The sequence below is a fragment of the Polistes dominula genome, unplaced genomic scaffold, assembly GCF_049000335.1.
Source record: "Polistes dominula isolate Pdom_NZ unplaced genomic scaffold, Pdom_raw_medaka contig_37, whole genome shotgun sequence".
NCBI lineage: Eukaryota > Metazoa > Arthropoda > Insecta > Hymenoptera > Vespidae > Polistes > Polistes dominula.
Window position 1 is genome coordinate 4,737,981 of NW_028301169.1, and position 19,083 is coordinate 4,757,063.

Below are 19,083 nucleotides of genomic sequence, written 5' to 3' on the forward strand. Positions count from 1 at the left end.
AATACATGTGAATTTTAACAAACAATTAGAGATTTTATGGCAGCACATCCTGATGATACTTTGGTGAGTCAACGTTATTACTCCATACCACAATTTCTAATAATTTTAAGTAAGTAATTTTGAGACAGAGGGAAAAAGAGATAGACATACACGTGTACGCATACGTTATCATTGCATAATGCAATGCTGTCAAATAATGACAAATAATACATAGTAAATAATGATTCCAAATCAACGATATTCTGCTACTCAGAACATAACTTTAATTGTTCAATTTTGCTTATAATCATCTTCGTATTTCTAAGTTCACATATTTATTTTCTCGATATTTCTGACGCGTCCCTGAATATAACAAATGGACCTCTCTCTTTCTCTTCTCTCTCTACCCTTTACTTCTTCTACTATCTCTCTTACTACGTAAATGCGATGAAAGGTCAATTTTTTTGAAGTTTTGACTAGAGAAATTCAGACAAAAAAGAAATTAAATTATGCGTAAGAAATGTAATGTACTCCATTCATAAAAGGTGACTGAAAAATTACGAGTTGACTTAAATTAAATTTAAATTTCGATTTATCATTATTTGATGTCATTTTGCGAAATGGATTAACTTCATAAAATAATACAGTTGTACATAGCGTTATATAATTTATTACTGAACGATTATAAAAATTTGAGACATTGAGTGTTATTAAATCTAATTATCGAGGAAATTTATTTTAATTATAAAAAATTAAATATAAACATTATATTAAAACACAATAAATAATCAAAATGAATATACTACAAATTTTAGATCTTCAACTATGTAAATAAAAGCATTTTAAAATATTACTTGATTATTAAAATTAAAAAGTTTTTAAAAGTACATTTAATTGTTTTGAATGAGGATTGACAAAACAAATAATTATGAGTTGCATTTTCAGTTAATTTGCAATTTTAATTGCATCTATGAACGATTCTTTTAGTTGATTTGTACGAAATATTATATAAGAAACGGCTTGATAAAAGACTTTCATTTTTGTCTTTATTTACTAAAATGCAACAAATGCAAATTCTCTCATTCGCACCCCGCATAAACATTAATGAACGATCACGTGAGACAAGGCCATATAATCACCTTGGCGCTCCGCGCCTTCCGAGACAGCACGATCGTCCTTTTCCTGTCGGCTAGAATAGCGGAATTGCCATTTTACAGTTAGCCAATCAGCAATGGTCAACAGCCAAGCCGTTTTCGCAGCATAGTAAGTGGATTGACTGCAGATGACTAACCTTTGACTGTCCACCACCAGTATCCTAATTATTTCTTATTTAAATTTTAAATATTCTTCCTATATATGATCACTTTCGAAAAGGAATAAAATAAGATACAAGGTTATTAATTTTTTGAACCACATTAACTAATGTTTATCGGGTCCGTATTTTTAAACTTTTTTGGGTCAGTATTTTAAATAAAATTTATTAGTTTTTACAATTCAAATATTAATTTTTTCTTTTGTATTAATATTAGTGATATTTCCTCTTTACTCTATTTTTTATTTTATTCATTGAGTCTAATTAATAACAGACTAATATTCATGAGATCAATATTTTTGAACATCATTGGGTCAGTATTCTAAATAAATCTTATTGTTTCTTATAATAAAATATTAGTATATATCTAGTATCAATATTATTGATTCAACTCAGTCTTAATTACAAATATAAATAAATTAATATTTATGGATTTAATTTTCAGCAAAAATTAATATGAACAAAATATTCATATATACTGAACATTTATATTACGAAGTACTATCCTAATAAATAGAAGTGTTGACTGCAATTAGACTCGGTCGACTGAATTTATTTGTAAGCTTTTACGTTACGGTAATAAGTAATGCGAAAAATATCATTAATTACATTGTCCTCATAATCCTTAAAAAATAATGAAAAAAATAATTTCGCAGCCGGTAGGATTCGAACCTACGCTCCCAGAGGGAATCTGATTTCGAGTCAGACGCCTTAACCACTCGGCCACGACTGCTTGCGATATAAATGGTTTGCGGTTAGAAGGGTGAAATCAACCCTTTCGTAGATTCAATATAGTTTACAAACATTTTTAAGATTAAAATTTAATATAATATCAATGAAATATAGAAAAAATTAAATAATTTATGCGTTCTGATTTATTATTAGCTAGTATCTTTTTTTAACATACATATATATATATATATATATATATACATATATATATATATATATATATATATGTATTGTTAGCTATAAAAAGATAAAAAAGAATATATTTGAATTGTTAAAAAGATGTAATTAAAAATTAAAATGATAAATTATATGAATGATTGTTGTGAGAAAAAAAATTGATAAGAAAATAAAGAAAAAAGAGAAAGAGGAAACATCTTCTAAAATATTTATATATATGTATATACATACACGTGTATCTGGCGAAGCATGTTTATGCATTTACGTGCAAGCCTATAAAACAACTGCCTAGTTAGCCGTCAACTTTGCAATCAGCAATCTCTCAAGTAGTAGAGTCGAGTCCGTTTGCGGCTGTTCCAGATTGCGTCCTTGCCGTATAAAGTGCAACGGCATGTGCGTACGTGATGGTATAACGGGTGCTCTCAAATGCCCATTTTAAAGACTTCCCCTCTCTTATTCTATCATATTTTATATACTTCCAAAAATATTAATAAATATTCTACAAAAAAGGTGTATCTTAAATTTCATAAAATTTAAACGATTAATCGTTTAGAAGCAACTGATTTAATATATACCCTTTTTTATTTAGAAAAATAAATAATTATTCAATAACGAGAGAGAGAGAGAGAGAGACAGTAATTTGTTAATTACAATATATAGAAGTTGGATATAATTATTCCAAATGTTATTAAAATGTAATATACATATTATGCCTCTCTTTTAGATACCAGGTTAATTTATTTTTATAATTGTGGTCATTGAAATAATTCTTTTAGACGAAATAAAAGAAAAAAACAGGATAAATATCTTTTCGTAGAAAGCTTCTCGATGTCACGGACGATCGAGAGCGTGAAAGTAAACCGTTAAATAAAAGTAAAGGAAGAATGAAGAGAGAGACCAAATGAAATATACATGTACATGTTACGCATATATGTATAACTATATACTTATATATATAGAAATATATGTAAAGATAGGTAGGTGAAGTATAGCAAAAAGAAAGCGATGGTTTGTTTGTTCGCATAAGAAAGAGGATTTAATTGACAGGACATGATGCGGAAGTGACGTTTTACAAAAACTTGGAGAGCTTCGTGGCATAGTGTGCGATCGAGATTTCCTTTTAAAGGATATAACCGTAAGAATGTACATAAGAGAGAAGGTTAACGATTTATTGTAGGATCAAACATTACGAAATTATGCGGGCTCGTTTGATTTTTTTTCATACGATTGGCAATTTTTCTTTATCTTCAATCGGCAATTATCGTTTTTGCGATAAATCAACCGGTAGATCTTTAAATTATCGGTCACCCGTTACACTTGCATTCTAACGAGTCGTACAAGTCCTAGTTCTCTTACTCTCACCCACAACAGTTTCGAGAGTAAATTCCAGAACAAATACACATGTATATGTTATATGTACGTTGATTTCTGTTTAGTTTATATGTATAAGTTGCCGACTCTATCCTATCCAATCTGTCTAGAATCATTTGGAATCGAACTTTACCATGTTCTATGTATATATATATATATTATATACATGTATGTACACGCGTGTGGGAGCTACATGCGTTTGCGTATCGCTCGTAAAATACAGAATCGATTGATTATAATAACCGATGAGAAGCAAATGTCGTCATTTTGCAAGAACACGGTTCGAAATATGACAGCTTACAATTGATATATATGTTACTATAATATCTACCGATCTATGAACTACTTTCGCCTTTCTTCGAATATAATCGAGTACGAAAATTTAGATATTAACTTATGATAATCTAATGTCTCTCTCCTTTCTTTATTTCGTAAATAATAAATTAAATTATCTATTCATGAATTCAAAGAGTTTCACGTATGAGTTTAATTATAATTAATAGGACTTTATTTACGCTTGTCATTTTAACATAGATGGTTCCACGGTTGATAACTTTATTCGTTCCCTGCATTAAGCAATAATCGTAAAGATATAATATTAACCGAACGAGAAATCGAATGAAAGAATAAAATAGATCGAAGAACCTAGCGGTCTAAGTAAGTATATTCCTCGTCCAAAATATCAGATAACATCGAGATACAATTACCGTTAATCGCCGAGATACAGACTTTCACGCGAATCGATCGCACAGTTTCAGTTCTTGTATTCCTTCTAGCGGAGCAGAAGGAATAGAACGCCCCGGTGGACGGATGAACGATCAAGCGGGCCAACGTAACTGTGCACAAAGATCTCTATATTATTTTTCTTATTATTCCCTTTTGATCAACTTCATTCAATTTGATAATTTCACCAAAATTTTATACAAAATTCTAACATATGATCAGAATTTACAAATTAAACTTTTCAAAGTTCACTTTCTTGGTCCTAATATGTTTTAAGAAAAAAAAAACAGTACATGTAGCTTGACGTTACTTTCTTTTCCAAATTCTTTAGTAAAACGGGGTATAATCTTAGCGTTGATTGAGTTCAGTTTAATTTGAGAAAGAAGAAAAAAGAGAGAAAAAGAGAAAGATAAATAAAAATATAAGAAACACACTGGGTACTGTTGCTGCTGTTGTTGTTGCTATTGCCGTTGCTCACTTTTACTTCAACTAGGAACGAACGGTACTCGATTAGATCGCCAGCCGTCTAGCCTGCCCATCGGGGAATGCTTTCGTAAGGCAGGATGTGTGCGAGATGCCGGAGGGGTCGATTCAATTGAAATTCAATTACAAAACTATTTTCGAGTCTGTGTCCTGGCCTGAGAATCGAACTACCGGATACACAAGGACTCTCGAGATACCCGAACTCTCTTACGTGTTTCTTATAAGTAGATTATTATATTTATATCTGGGCTATTCGGATAAGTAGACAAGCGTTCGCGTGTGAACGTATAAACACGAAAAAGGTGTTTGTGCACACGGAGAAAGTGTATATCCATCCAACGATGGTGAAGTTAACCTTACGATCCGCTCATGCGGAATTCGTGTTCCTTTAGTTTTACTCGCCGATATCTTGAAAACCGCGACTTTCCACGGCCACGTGACTAGGATACGAATCATTTGCGAACGTGCAAGAGTAAGATCTTAAAGATCTTGAAAGTGAAAAAGCCGCGGATAGAGTGGAATTTTTTTTTTCGTTCAAGTTACCTTTAGCATTGAGCCGCGAACTCAAGATCACTAATCGTACCGATCGTAATGGTCTATGTAGAACCCAACTCGTGAAGGGTGAAATCTCGATTCGGATTTTTACCGATTATTTTCTTCCCCCTACAATTATGTCATTTCTAACAGTATCGCTTGTACCACGATCTCTCCCTTTCGATTACATACGGCCGCGTGACCGGAGTTAAGATCAAAAACTAAACGAGATTCGAGTCTATATCTCGCTCATTTTTCTTCTTCTTTTTTTTCTTTCTTTCTTTCTCTTTCTCTTTCTCTTTATTTCTCGTTAGGGTCGGTTAGAAACGATTGAAAGTTGTCGTTGATTTTTTTCTCCATTAATTATATTCGCCGCCAAGGCCTTTTCACGCTGTTGCATTCCAGGCAACAGCACGACCTGGCACGCACCGCACTTTTCTCCTTCGATCTCTCGAAGAAGGCGGGTCTCTATCTCTCTCTCTCTTTTTACTGTTGCACGCTCGACAAGTACAATCCAAGACTTGTCAGTTGGGTCAGAACGCGGTCAAAACCGATTAAAACTCATTTTTCTCAATCTTCGTTAAACTCTCTCGTGTGGCCGATCTCGAATACACGAATATAATGTACAAGGTGTCGTTCAAACGAAAAACCAAATCCAACGTATAGAGAATAATCCAAAAGTCATTTACCTGATTGACAAATTTATAATACTCTTTTTTGCCCGATATTTGTACGATCATATTTTTTTAATGACACCCTCTTACTAGACGAGCTTCCTATCTTGAAACGAAAAATGAAATAATATTATAATTTTACTCTTTTATAAAATACTATCTTTTTTTTAGTAAAATGATTTTTGTTACATCCTGTAGTAAGTTTGTGTGTATATATTAATATTATATACCCGTGTTTAAAGTAGGAATCGATGCTTGATTCGTTGATTCGTTAAACTCGAACTCACTTTCCAGCTTTAATCCTTTCTTCATCAGTAAATATACTCTCTCATCTTGGAAATGTGAAAGGTTTCATATCCGATGACTTATGAATATTAATTTTGATTATAAACGTGCTATCGGTTCCGTGTATCGATGCAAAACAGCCAAGGACTATTTTGATTGACCTATTCGAGAAAGAAAGTTTTCTTTATCTTTTTCCAAAAATACTTATCACTCTCAATATTTTCTTTTGCAAGATATTTTAGACACAACGTTTGCAAAAACAATTGTCAAAGTTGTTTAAATATTATTCATTTTAAACGCGAGATGATGAGGGAGAGAAAATAAGGTAGAACAATTCGCTATATCGTTTAACACCTGTTTTGCTAACGGTATTGTTTTTTTTATTTCGTATTTTTTGTTTACTTATCTTTCCCTTCCCAAAGTATCTCATATTTACACAAATGTTGTAAGTCTCTGATTGTTCTTGCAAATGGAAACACACGAGTATACAGGGTGATTCTTGGAACGGAGGCGGGTAATAACTTTTTTTGAAGTAACAATAGAAAAAAATTATAAAGGAAAAAGTTAAATGGCAAAATAAATGTCAACTTTCTATGACCTTACTTTTTTGAAAATGCATCGATGCACCCGGTAGATGCAGTTGCACTTTTTTTTAAATGGAACTTTATATTTTTTTATATACTATTCGATTCCTTTTTTTATTCTGCATTACAAAGTATTTAGTGAAGGTCATCGAAATGTCAATAGTTTACGAGATATTTGAAGTTATATAAGGAGAATGTAACAATGTATTGTTCCAATATCAATTCAAATCAATTAAAAAATGTAATGAAAAATGTAAAAAAGCGCAATAGAATGTGCGCATCTAATTGTTTAGAATGAAATGGAGAAACATTCGAACATTTATTGTAATAAAATACATTACTGATATAAAACTTCAAATATCTTGTAAACTATTAACATTTCGATGACTTCCCCTTAATACTTAACGTAGAATAAAAAAAGGAATCGAATAGTATAAAAAAAATATAAAGTTCCATTTAAAAAAAAAGTGCAACTGCATCTACCGGGTGCATCGATGCATTTTCAAAAAAAGTAAGATCATAGAAAGTTGACATTTATTGTGCCATTTAACTTTTTCCTTTAGATTTTTTTCTATTGTTACTTCAAAAAAAGTTATTACCCACCTCCATTCCAAGAATCATCCTGTATATAATTTTTCGTTATTCAAATTCACAAATCTGCATTTAGGTTTTTTTGTGATAACATCTGGAACTCTGCGTTATGTTTTTTTCTCCTTTTTCTTCTTTTTTAACGAATATTTTTTTTCGATACTTTTTAAGTATAATTTTGTTTATTCCCAAGACAGAAAGGATATTTTCCATCCATTAGAGATACTAACACCGACACTCCGCAGAATATTATACCTATGAAACGTGACACGTATCTACCGTATATAGTCCGAAGAAACGTTTTAATTTCGAATTACTCGACCGCGCAAAAGAGTTGGATAGGTACATACACATATATATATATATATATATATATACGGAAGACGTATAAAGCTTATATATATAAGTTAGGTATAGAAAATTGTACTTACGCAATGACATAGCTACCCCTTTTTTCTTTCTATCTATCTCATTCACTTATTTTCCTTATTATACGAAAGTATCTCGTGTTACTACATGCGGTAAGAATAAGTAAAACTGTCAGAATCGATCTCTTTTACGATATTATCGCAATGTAATTAGAGTAGTTCATGGAGCGGCACACGAGAAGAGAATTATAAGTAAGAAAGAACACGTGTATAATTTATCGTTGATGCGTAATAAGAGAAAAGAGCATGCATGAGAAGAATGCTGACATATAACGCTAATTTAGTTAAGTGGTCAGTGTTTTTTCTTCTTTCTTTTAACCTTTTTTTTACCTTTTTTTTGGCTTGAGAAAGTACTTATATTCTATAATATCTTCTCATAAACGAGATATATGGTAATTGTCTCTAATATGAAATATCTGATTTTTAAAGCATGACTAACCGATGTATATATTTATTTATTTTTTGTTTTCAATGAAACTTGCGTTTACAAACGTGACGAAAAAGTCAAGAATGGTGAGTTGAAAATATGCCACTTGATACGTGAAATTGATTTTTATCATGAAAAAATGAATAAGCTGTTCAAGAAAGCTCAAATGTTATTATAATATTGTTTTTAAATATTTCACACAATTACCAATAAATCGTATTGTTTTAATGCTTAAAATGTGTACGTTGTTCAATATACGGTAGATTTGTATCGAAATAATGAAAAATTAAATGGTGTTTCGTTTAAAAATGTATTTTTTTTATTTAAGATCAATTTCAGGTTAAATATCCAACGAAAGAGGAATTATCAAAATGCGAAATAATGTGCTTGATTATTGGTGGACTCGGAATGAAGGAGATAAAAATAAGGAGAAGAAAAAAAAGAAAAAGAAGAAGGGAAGAAGAGAACACGATGTGGCCTCTCTCTCTTTTATTCTGCACGAAGAAATAATCCGCCCTCGCCTGGAGCGTAATTTCTCTTACCCAATTCAGGTCGACGATGTCTACTTCAAGACGAGAGAGGAAAGAAGCAGTGAGAGCGACCAGTATAAGAAAGAAAGAGGAAGAGGGAGAAAAAGAGGGAAGAGAAAGAGATTGGAAAGGACAATCGATGGAACGAAGAAAAAGGATGGAAAAAGGAAAAACTCGAAGGATGGTGGCTGATTACTCAAACTGTTCGAACCGCATTGTGAAGGTGTATGTAAGTAAAGTAAGTAAGTAAGTAAGTAAGTAGATATATCTTTATTTCGTAAGAAAACGCGATCCGTAGATATTCGATATACGAAACACACATGTTGCACGAATCCCAACAAAGATTTACAGTTCTTTCGTATTTTATCGTTTTCTTATTTGATTTCTTTTCGTGCTTCTTTACGGTTCCCTTTCAAGAAGATCCTGTCATCGATCTTACCGTCTTTCAAGAAGCTGCCGTACGAAATTGCAATTGACGATCGTTGTTGGATTGATCGAAAGGATATATTATAATCTACTACCTATTCATCTTTCTTTTAATGTATTATAGATATACAGAGTGTCTCAAAAATTCGAACTAAACAATTATTAATTTATTATATACTAAAGTCTTCATAAGTACGATTTTTTTTTTCATTTAGCAGGATTGCTTCAGGATTCTAAGTAAAACGACTTTTGAGACTCCCTGTATATAACAGTAATTAAACGTAGGATCGTATCGAATTACGAAATATCCTGACAATTCTTAATTGACCGTGTAACGATTATTAATTGTAAGTGATTTTATGATTTTTACTCGAACAATTTTTTATTTTTCATCTGTCCATTGATCGTTAATAATTACATATATAATTTTTTACTTGGTGGAAAGGATCATAGATGATAAGTTCTTTCCTTTAGATTTTAATGCCGCGCTAAATATCTTTCGATGATTATAAATCGAGCGTATGTGAATGATGAGTTTGATGTAGAAATATTATCCATCGACATCGGTTAGGAGTAAAGGTTACCTGTGAGAATCTTCTGTTAAATATCTATCGATGCAAAATGCGTGATCATCGATATCTACTTACTCGTATTAATCGAAGTTAATAGCACCGAGATACAATGTACGATTACGATACATACGATAGACGATTTATTGCAGTTGTAATAGTTCTAAATAAATGTTTTGTTACTTTTCATGATATTTTCTTATTGTCAATGAAACATTGATTTTTGTTTAAAATCAATAAGTAAGTATAGATTTACACGAATAAGTACCATTACATCTAATATCTTATCCTTGTATTACCGATGCTCTTAAAACGCATCCTATCGCGGCTACGAATTTGATCCTGTGATCCTTTTATGATAGTTGTCATTATGGTTAAGAAGAAGAAGAAGAAGAAAAAAAAACAAGATATAAAAAAATAGAAGAAAAAAATAAGTCACGTGTAAATGTAGATACTATGATTTCAAACTAGGCAACGGCGGCGGCGGTCGAATTGGTCTACGTGATTCTAGACACTAGAGTTCGAAGTAAGCATTACGTCTCTATCAGTTAGGAAACACCACGTCTACTCTAATTTCAAGATTAATTCTAATCTTAATACTTTCTGTCACCGTATCCTTCGTAACTGTTAATCCGACTCTGTTTCTTATGTTAATGATTCTTTACGTGTACCTACTTTTCAATATAATAAAAGTATATTGTATTATTTTTATTAAAAAATTATTTTTTCTACTTTTTTCTTTTTAAAAATTCTTCGGGATACAGATGTCTTCCTATTTTTATTTGAAAAATGTTTTATTAATTTTATTAGCAATAATTCTTTATCTTTTCCTCGAACGATTTTAATTTGAATCGTTCAACGTATTCGGTGATATGAACGCTTGCAGAAGACATGCGCTAGTGACGGATGAGTATACTTCGATGCAGATACGAGTATACGTAATATCAACTAGCGTTAAAGTAAAACGATTAAAGTACAATAGAAAGATTTACTTTAGTTTTACACGTAAAAATGTATTTTATAATTCGTATTATTACATTGAGATTTCGTATAAATATTTTTTCATATACACTTTGAAACTTTTAACGTTCGGTAAAAATCAATTGAAACTAAATGAAGTGCATCGAACCGTGACTGACATTCTTGAAGATACTTAATTAAAAGGTCATAAAAATAGCTTGCATTTCCCTTCTATTGTATATACCGCGTTATAATATACATATATAAGTATATATAACTACGTCAATAAATACGAACACATTCAAAATTGATACGTATAATATGATTTCCACAGAAAAAAATTTTGCAACGATAATTTAATCACGCTTCTCGGTTGTTCTTTAAATCCACGCGATTCGTATCCGCTTATCTATAATAATTTTCGCTATAGCCGTTGAGTTGTACGAAAACCGGTTGGTGGTACCTGGTATGTCAGAGTGTTGGCATAATCAGATTATTTTAAAAGTGGCCTTTCTTTTAACACTCGCTTGGTAAAAGTTGTATCACTGTATATAAAAAAAAAAAGAAACAAAAAATATGTGTCAATATTTTTTTTATATTGCCAATCAAAACAAAAAGAGTAAGTATATAGGTATATACTGATATCATTCGTGATAACGTTTATAATCTTGTTGCTTTCTCAGATATATACGATAGATATTTGTTCTCGATGAAAAGATATAAAAATTTAGAATAATATTTGATTAAAAGTTGAAAATACAAAAAATAAGATGAAACTAATAATTTTGAAATCACGCGGGAGCAAGTGAGATGATAGAAAAAAGATAAATCAAGAAATAGAAAGAAACAAAGATTATTGAACTCGAGATAGTAGGTAGGTAGATAGGTAGGTAGGTTTAACCAACAGGACTACGACGGAGCAGACTTGTCGCTAACAGTTCACAGCCGGAATATCTACGGCCTTGTAGAGGAGAGCCGATCACCAAGCTCTACCACGCCCTGCTTTGGCATTCTCCACGATCACAAACGCACTCTCTACGAGATCGTACGTAAATATATACTTATATATACTTACACGCCGATCTCTTGAACAGCACACACGCAACTACCGTGAAAGTATTTTATCTTATTCTCGATATAATCTCGATTATGCGAATACAATTTTAACCGGTTGCCGCGAGCCGCAATTCGTTCGGCATGATTTTTTTCTCGGAACCGTTAAATGCGAACCGATTCGGCTTCACTAACTCACTCAGGACGTATAACTACGAAAGAGAGTGTACTTACTCGGTAAAAACTAATTCCAAGTTTCGCATACTTACTTTCCAATCAAATTGATAAAGATTTTTTATTTATTATACTTTTTTGTCCGAAGATGAGTTTCTTTTTCTGTTTTTTTTTTCTTTTTAATAACTATCGTTTCATTGAAATATTAAATACGATTTAATGAAATTTTATCTATACAAATAGATTTTTTTATTGTCTTTAGTACTAAGCAATAAAATAGATATAAATATCTAATTATAAAATGGATACCGTACAATCTCTTGATAAACCTTTTAAAAGAGTAAAGATTTATACACAGATTATTTGTAAGATTACAACTTGTATCGCGGATTTACAAGGTGTTCTTTCATTTCTTAACACCAACTAAATGTATTTGCATATTGATAGATGGCAAAGATATAAAACGTTCGAACTTTATCGAAATCGTGTTGGATGTTTAGAATGCTCGCAATTATCGTTTAGAATAAAGCGCAAGAAATTTTAATTATTTTTCCCATTTAATCGAACGATTCGCTTTGCATGAATGAAGTTCATAAAAGAAAAAAAAAAGAAAAATGAATAAATAAAAACAAACACCATTTGATCGTTGACTCTTCAAATCTTTTTCCAAGAAAGTTTATCCATTAGTTAATCATTTTGAAAGCACGTTGACATTCTCTTTACCGTGGAAGATCATGCCGCATAATTAATAGCATACTACGTTTACCACCATGATCTACCTACGACATTGCCTGTTTTCGTGTTAGTTTCGTAAAACTTAACCCATTGATCGCTTCATGGTGAATTAACAAAGTCACATAGTTACTTAAGATATCTTTTGACACTGAGGTATTTACAATGTCTACGATAAATTCCATTTTTCATTATCGAATAAATCTCCTTAAAATCTATACCTTGATTTAGCATTAAACACTATAACCTGTAATATGATCCATTTCAATTTTGAGTTAAAATTAGGCCATTCATTGTTGCTGTTTATTTTGTAATTTTTTGATTTTATAATAATTAAAATTATACAAATTATTTTAATTATTATTTAAGCATAAACAGGTATATATAAGTTCAGTATTAAAATTTACATTGCTAATGGATTTGTAAAAAATGTCGAATATTAAATGAAATCATTATGAAAATATAAGATTATCTATTTTGTAAAAATATGCAAAATTATTAATACATGATAGAGGGTCAAAAAAATTAACATTAAACAAGAACAAGGAGAAGCCTCGAACGTGAACTATTGAGTGATTACAAGGTACTTGTCGAAAATTAATTGTAAAGTTTCAGTTTCTTGGTTCTTTGAATTTGTAAAGTTTCGCGGAGATCCGTGATTTCGTTTGCGTGAAACTCGATCAGCCGGAATGGATCGGCATGGCGTTGTTGCTTTTTGTTGTCCTTTCACGTAATGCCGCATTCATAGTGCACAATGCATAATACTCCAATATGAACTCATCCAAAGATAAACTTTCAACTATATTAATGTGGTAAATATGATAAATTATTATTATCAATTTGATGACTTTCATTTAAGCTACATGGGTTGTATATGGACCCGGTGTAAATAAAAATTTTCAAATTTAGTACGGGTAACATGCACCCGATATTATTTTCAAATTTTTAATAGAATAATGGTTTGAATGATTTCCAAATCATTTAGAATGCATTTGTTCAAATGCGCATTGTACATTTCTAAAGTGACGAATTAATAGGTAGTTGAAAAAACTCGGAGAAAAAAAGCTATCTAATAAACGAGAAAGGTATAAAATATCTATCGAAATGTTTAAATAATTATTGATCATTGTTCGATCACGATTAATAGCGGAGATTAAAATCGTAAGGCGTTTCCAAGTACCTAGAAACGTTTAAAAGTTATGCTCATGCGAAAAAGACTTGGTATGAACCAAGCATAATAGCTACGGTATTTACGACAGCTAACAAGTGGCGTGGGCGCTATTAGATACCGGGATCGTGCCAGTGAATGACATTATCAGTAGATCCGGATTATTATCAGGAAGCCTTCCATAGATATCTATTGCTATAATCGTGTATTCTTATGGTATAAGTATCATACAATTTTATATTCTCTTTCATACAAATATTATGAAATAATTGACAACTATTTATTATCTAATAAATATAATAGGATCAATTGAAATTGGGTCGAACGAGAATGATCGTTTACGATAATGATTTCAATTTGTTACTTTCATGATGAACATTATTCATATTGAAATGGAAATGAATCATCGATAGTTAAAGAATATAATAGAATAGTTGATTTCAATGAATGTAACAGTGCACCGATCGAGGTTTCGTAGCATTCGTACGAATGGATCGCAATGGCGGTCTCTTTTCTTGTAATTCGAATCGTCGAAGGAAACTGTGGATGTTAGGAATCGGACATGTGGACGTCCTCGAAGGTAAGACATCCGGGTCCATGGCCCAGTTTCATGCACGCGTGTGTTTCGTGTCAAGCATGTCTTGTCCCCTTCTCCACCATACTACACTTCATACACCAGCATGCGTGCGCTCCTCGCACTTTCCCGCATTTGTTATTTCACCGCAGGTAACTACTTACTGACGTCAAAACGAAACCAATTTACGGACAATCTCTTTTTTACTATATCTCTTTGTGTGTATACGCATGTACTTACGTGTGTGTATGTATATGTATGTGTTATTGCTACATGTCGTGAAACAACCAATTATTATTATCCAAGATTTTATGATGCTACCCATTCCATAATTTTTATCTCATTTATAGATTTCCATTAATTATCATAATAAACTTTATCATATCGTCTCTATGCATATTCGGAAATGGCAAAGTTTGAATTTTGCTAATTAAAAATTTAAAAGTTATTACGGGGGAACAATTTAATTGGAAATTTGATTTTAGAATCTTCAATGCATTTCTTTAAATAATTATTTTATCACGCTATCTAATCTTGCTATCTTTTTAAACATAGTTAATACTGTGTAATTTTATTAATATGTTCAAATATAATTTAAAATGAATATGAAAAACCGACCGAAGTATACAGTCATTAGCACGGTAATATTTGCTTTCCATTTTAAGACACATTTCGAGCAATATCAATATTGTTCAATTCTCAACATTTTTTGATATAGAAAATCATTTGTTTAAAGCTCACTTAAATTTGAATAAAAAAACTTTTCCGTGTAAGGATTTGAAACGCTTTTCTTTGGCGTTTGGAACAAATCATAAAATCGGTGCATCAGTTTACTTATTCTCACAAATAAGTAAACAATAAACTTACTCAGGGAAACAAAACATACTATTCAAACGTGCATAAGAAAATCAGTAGTGGGGGTAGAAGCTTCATCTCTTTCACCGCAGATTTCTAGGGGCGCCACTGTACGAAACTTATTTTTCATAAAAAATATTGAAAATAATTTTTACGTCAGCCACTAATACATAGACATAATTTTAATTCTCTTTTGATCTATAAGATTTTATTGAAAAGATAAAGATCCAATCTGGGAAAAATGATTTTTTGGAATTCTTAAATCAACTTTTCATACCACCTATATTTTTATTTTATTTTTATGCACACGCAAAGTAATTTTTTTTTGTACGATTTTTTTCAAAGAATATTAAGTTTTTGAATCTTTAAATTTGAAAGTTCATCAGTTTGCTTGAATATTCATCTTTGAAATGAAATCTTGTTTATATAAATATATTAAGTATTAGATCAAATTTCGGTATTGGTGAAAATGCTGATTTCTACATTCTTATGAAAAGATAGAAGAACTTGTTTACAAATACGCGAGAAGGAAATATTTTAATTTAAAATATGACGAAAAAAAACAAGAAGACTGATTTACATATTTTAGTTCTACTGACCTAAATAAATTCCAAATAGTGAGATTAATACTGAGATTAACATAAATTGCTAAAACTTATTTGTTTTTCATGTCAAAGTAGACAATAATAAACTTCTCTTGTTTGCTTCCGTATAAATGCTTTACACGTGCATACTTAGTCAGTTGGAAAAAACACTCATAAAAATTCTTCTTTCAAAAATACATTTTGTTTATATCTAAATAAATATTTGTTTATAACGTGGAAATAATATTACGATGTTTAACGTTACATAGACAAGATGCTACCGTAGAAATATCATTGTATTTGTCAAACACAAAATCATAATAATAAATAATATTCAAGTAAATAATGTAAAATATGAATACCAAGGTAACATAGGATCGATATGAATTCACGACGATCATTAAACTACAAGTAACTTGTTATTTTATTTCTTAATGACTTCCACTTCAAGAACAATTTCGATGCATCGTAAACATTAAGGTATAACGTTTAATTATTGGTAGGACTTATCTCAAAGCCACGTATTAATTGGTAAGGAATGAACGTCTCCAGGAAGAGGATATCCGGATGACTTACCGCTATTTAAGTTATTTATTCATTTAAACAAGTTTTATCACACAAGAATTTTAGTAACAGTAAACAAATAAAAAATGTAATTATTTAATGTAACGTTGAAGATCTATTAAAAACTTTCTAAAAAGTTGGTAACAATTTTCACAGGTAGTACGGCATACTTTAAGAAAGGGTCGACCCTCACGAATCGAATTGAAGAGAACCTCTTACTGCGGTCATTTACCTTCCGCATAACCGTACGTTCAGACCGGTCCGAAACAAATGACTGCCCTGTAATTCCTTAACTATCAGTAGGTATATTTTCTCAATCATCGTTTTAAGTTTTTGCATAGGCCTCTCGAATACATTGTGATTTATATTTTTCTCTTATTTTAAAATATGCAGAAGAAAGAAAAGATGATTGTAAATAGATAAACAAAATAAAAAAGTAACTACTTATCAGAATAGTATCTTTACACATTTCTTGATGAGTATTTATAATAAAATCTCAGTTTTATAAAACTTTCAATATTTCAATTAAAATATTTGTAAATTTAATACTTTCGCTTTATACTAAATTATTCAAATAACAATAATTTTACAAAATATTTACGATTAAATAATTAATAAATATTAGGTCTACCGGAAACTAACACTGGGTAGATTTTTCGCTTCTATGAATAAGGTATTTCTTAAAAATGGGATTATACAAATTGCCATCACGCTAGCAAGAAGTCATAAATAATAATGACAATTATATTATTCAATAAAGTTTATTCAAGATATGAAAAATTTATTATTTTTTTTATTATAAAAGTGGACGTAACTTTCCTGTAGACTTAATAAATTGCCTCGGAAAAAAGAAATAGGATTATCGTCTTGAAAAATGTTAAAATTACAAAATTACTCTTTACCTGCTTTTTATAAAATCGAAGTTTCTCCATCGCTCGTAAAAAGGACAATGACTATATAAAAGAGTATATAATGCGTTAATGAGACAACTAAGGAGATTAAAAATCATGTGGCCGGAAATTGTAGAAGGAAGAAGAAACGAGCTTGGAATGATAAAAGAAAGTCAGTCAGAACGGCATAATCGAGGCTTGGTATGAACGTCGATCCCGTTTCTCGGCTAAGATCTTGACCGATTCAAAAGGAAAGCGATCGAGTGCGCAAGCGCACTCCTGCACACGTGCACGCGCACGTGCGCTTGCGCTTACGATCGTACACTTTCCGATGCCACGCTCTGATCGAATGACTACCAAGCCAATTTCTTCGTTTCTAGGAGTGAATGAGAGAGAAAGAGAGAAAGAGGAAGAGAAAGAAGTAGAGAAAGAGAAAGAGAAAGAAAAAAAAGAAACGATGATCGTCGGAGAATGGATTAATGTCGAAGAATAAGAAAAAGAACAAGAAAAAAAGGAAAATTAAACGATAAAAACGAAGAAAGAAAACGGAATAAAAAAAAAGAAAGGAAGGAAAAAGAATCATGGACGGACGTGAAAGTGAAAAGCAGGATCTGGATCCTGTTCAATAATTAGCACGATAGCCTCGGAATGTGTCAGGATAAGACTGGTGACATTAATAGTATCATAAATGTTGGCATATGTTTAAAACTTACCCATATAAAATCTTTCCTTTTCCGTTCGGGGAGTCAATAAGTTGTATTCATCCAATTTTAATCGCATCCGTATACGTATGCTGTCAAATTTTAATTTTGTATGAATGCAAATATACAAAATATTTTTCACTTTATCATAGAATTTATTTTTTAAAAATAATTTAATTATCATTATTATTGTTTTTTTTAAAGAGAAGAAACGATCGATATGTAAATGTATATTTATTTCTTTCTTTTCTTCATATCTTATGGATTGTATCATAAAATAATGTTAACGTTAATATTGATAAACAAAAAATTTGTTTTGAAATATTATTTCACCAGGGTGATTGATTTTCTTTATTATAAATCAGTTGTGGTATGCATGTCAATTGAACGAGACTAATCCTTCGCATAATAAAAACGATTCCTGTGTTTGCTTAGTATAATTTATTAATATTTATAATGAATCGTTTATGTGTTTTAAGTATCAGCATTATTAATGTACGAATGTGTATAAAATAAATTTTTATAGGCATTAACTATATATTCAGAGTAAATAAACCAATGAGAGGCTTCCGAGCAATCTAACCGATGGTGTAAACAAATACTCACAAGTACTTAATCAGACATTCCAAAAAGAAAACACTGATTTTGCTCAAAATCTACACAGTTGTACGGACCCATTAGGACCATAACTCTGCAAACAGTAAGATCTAATAATCAAGCATTTTCAAGAAAACAGAGAAAGAAATTTCACATGAATTCATATATATATATATATATATAAGTTAGTTTTATGTTAGATGGAAAAACACATTTTTTACATTTTAATTCAAGAAAAAGAAATTCTAGAAAAAATATACATGAGAAGGATTGAAATATTTTGAGCTTAGTACAAGGAAGGTTGAAAATTTTTGAACCTAACCATGTATATTTAGTCTGCACTTTATTTTTCTTGAATTAAAATGTAAGAAATTTATCTTTTCATTTGACAGTAAAACATACTGGTACA

At 30.8% G+C, this 19,083-nt stretch overlaps 1 non-coding gene across 1 annotated transcript; it reads right to left on the reverse strand.

The window, feature by feature from the left end:
- Positions 1–1,942: 1,942 nt before the first annotated feature.
- Positions 1,943–2,024, reverse strand: TRNAS-CGA (transfer RNA serine (anticodon CGA)). The gene has a single exon. It is a non-coding gene; the product is annotated as a tRNA-Ser (tRNA).
- Positions 2,025–19,083: the final 17,059 nt, after the last annotated feature.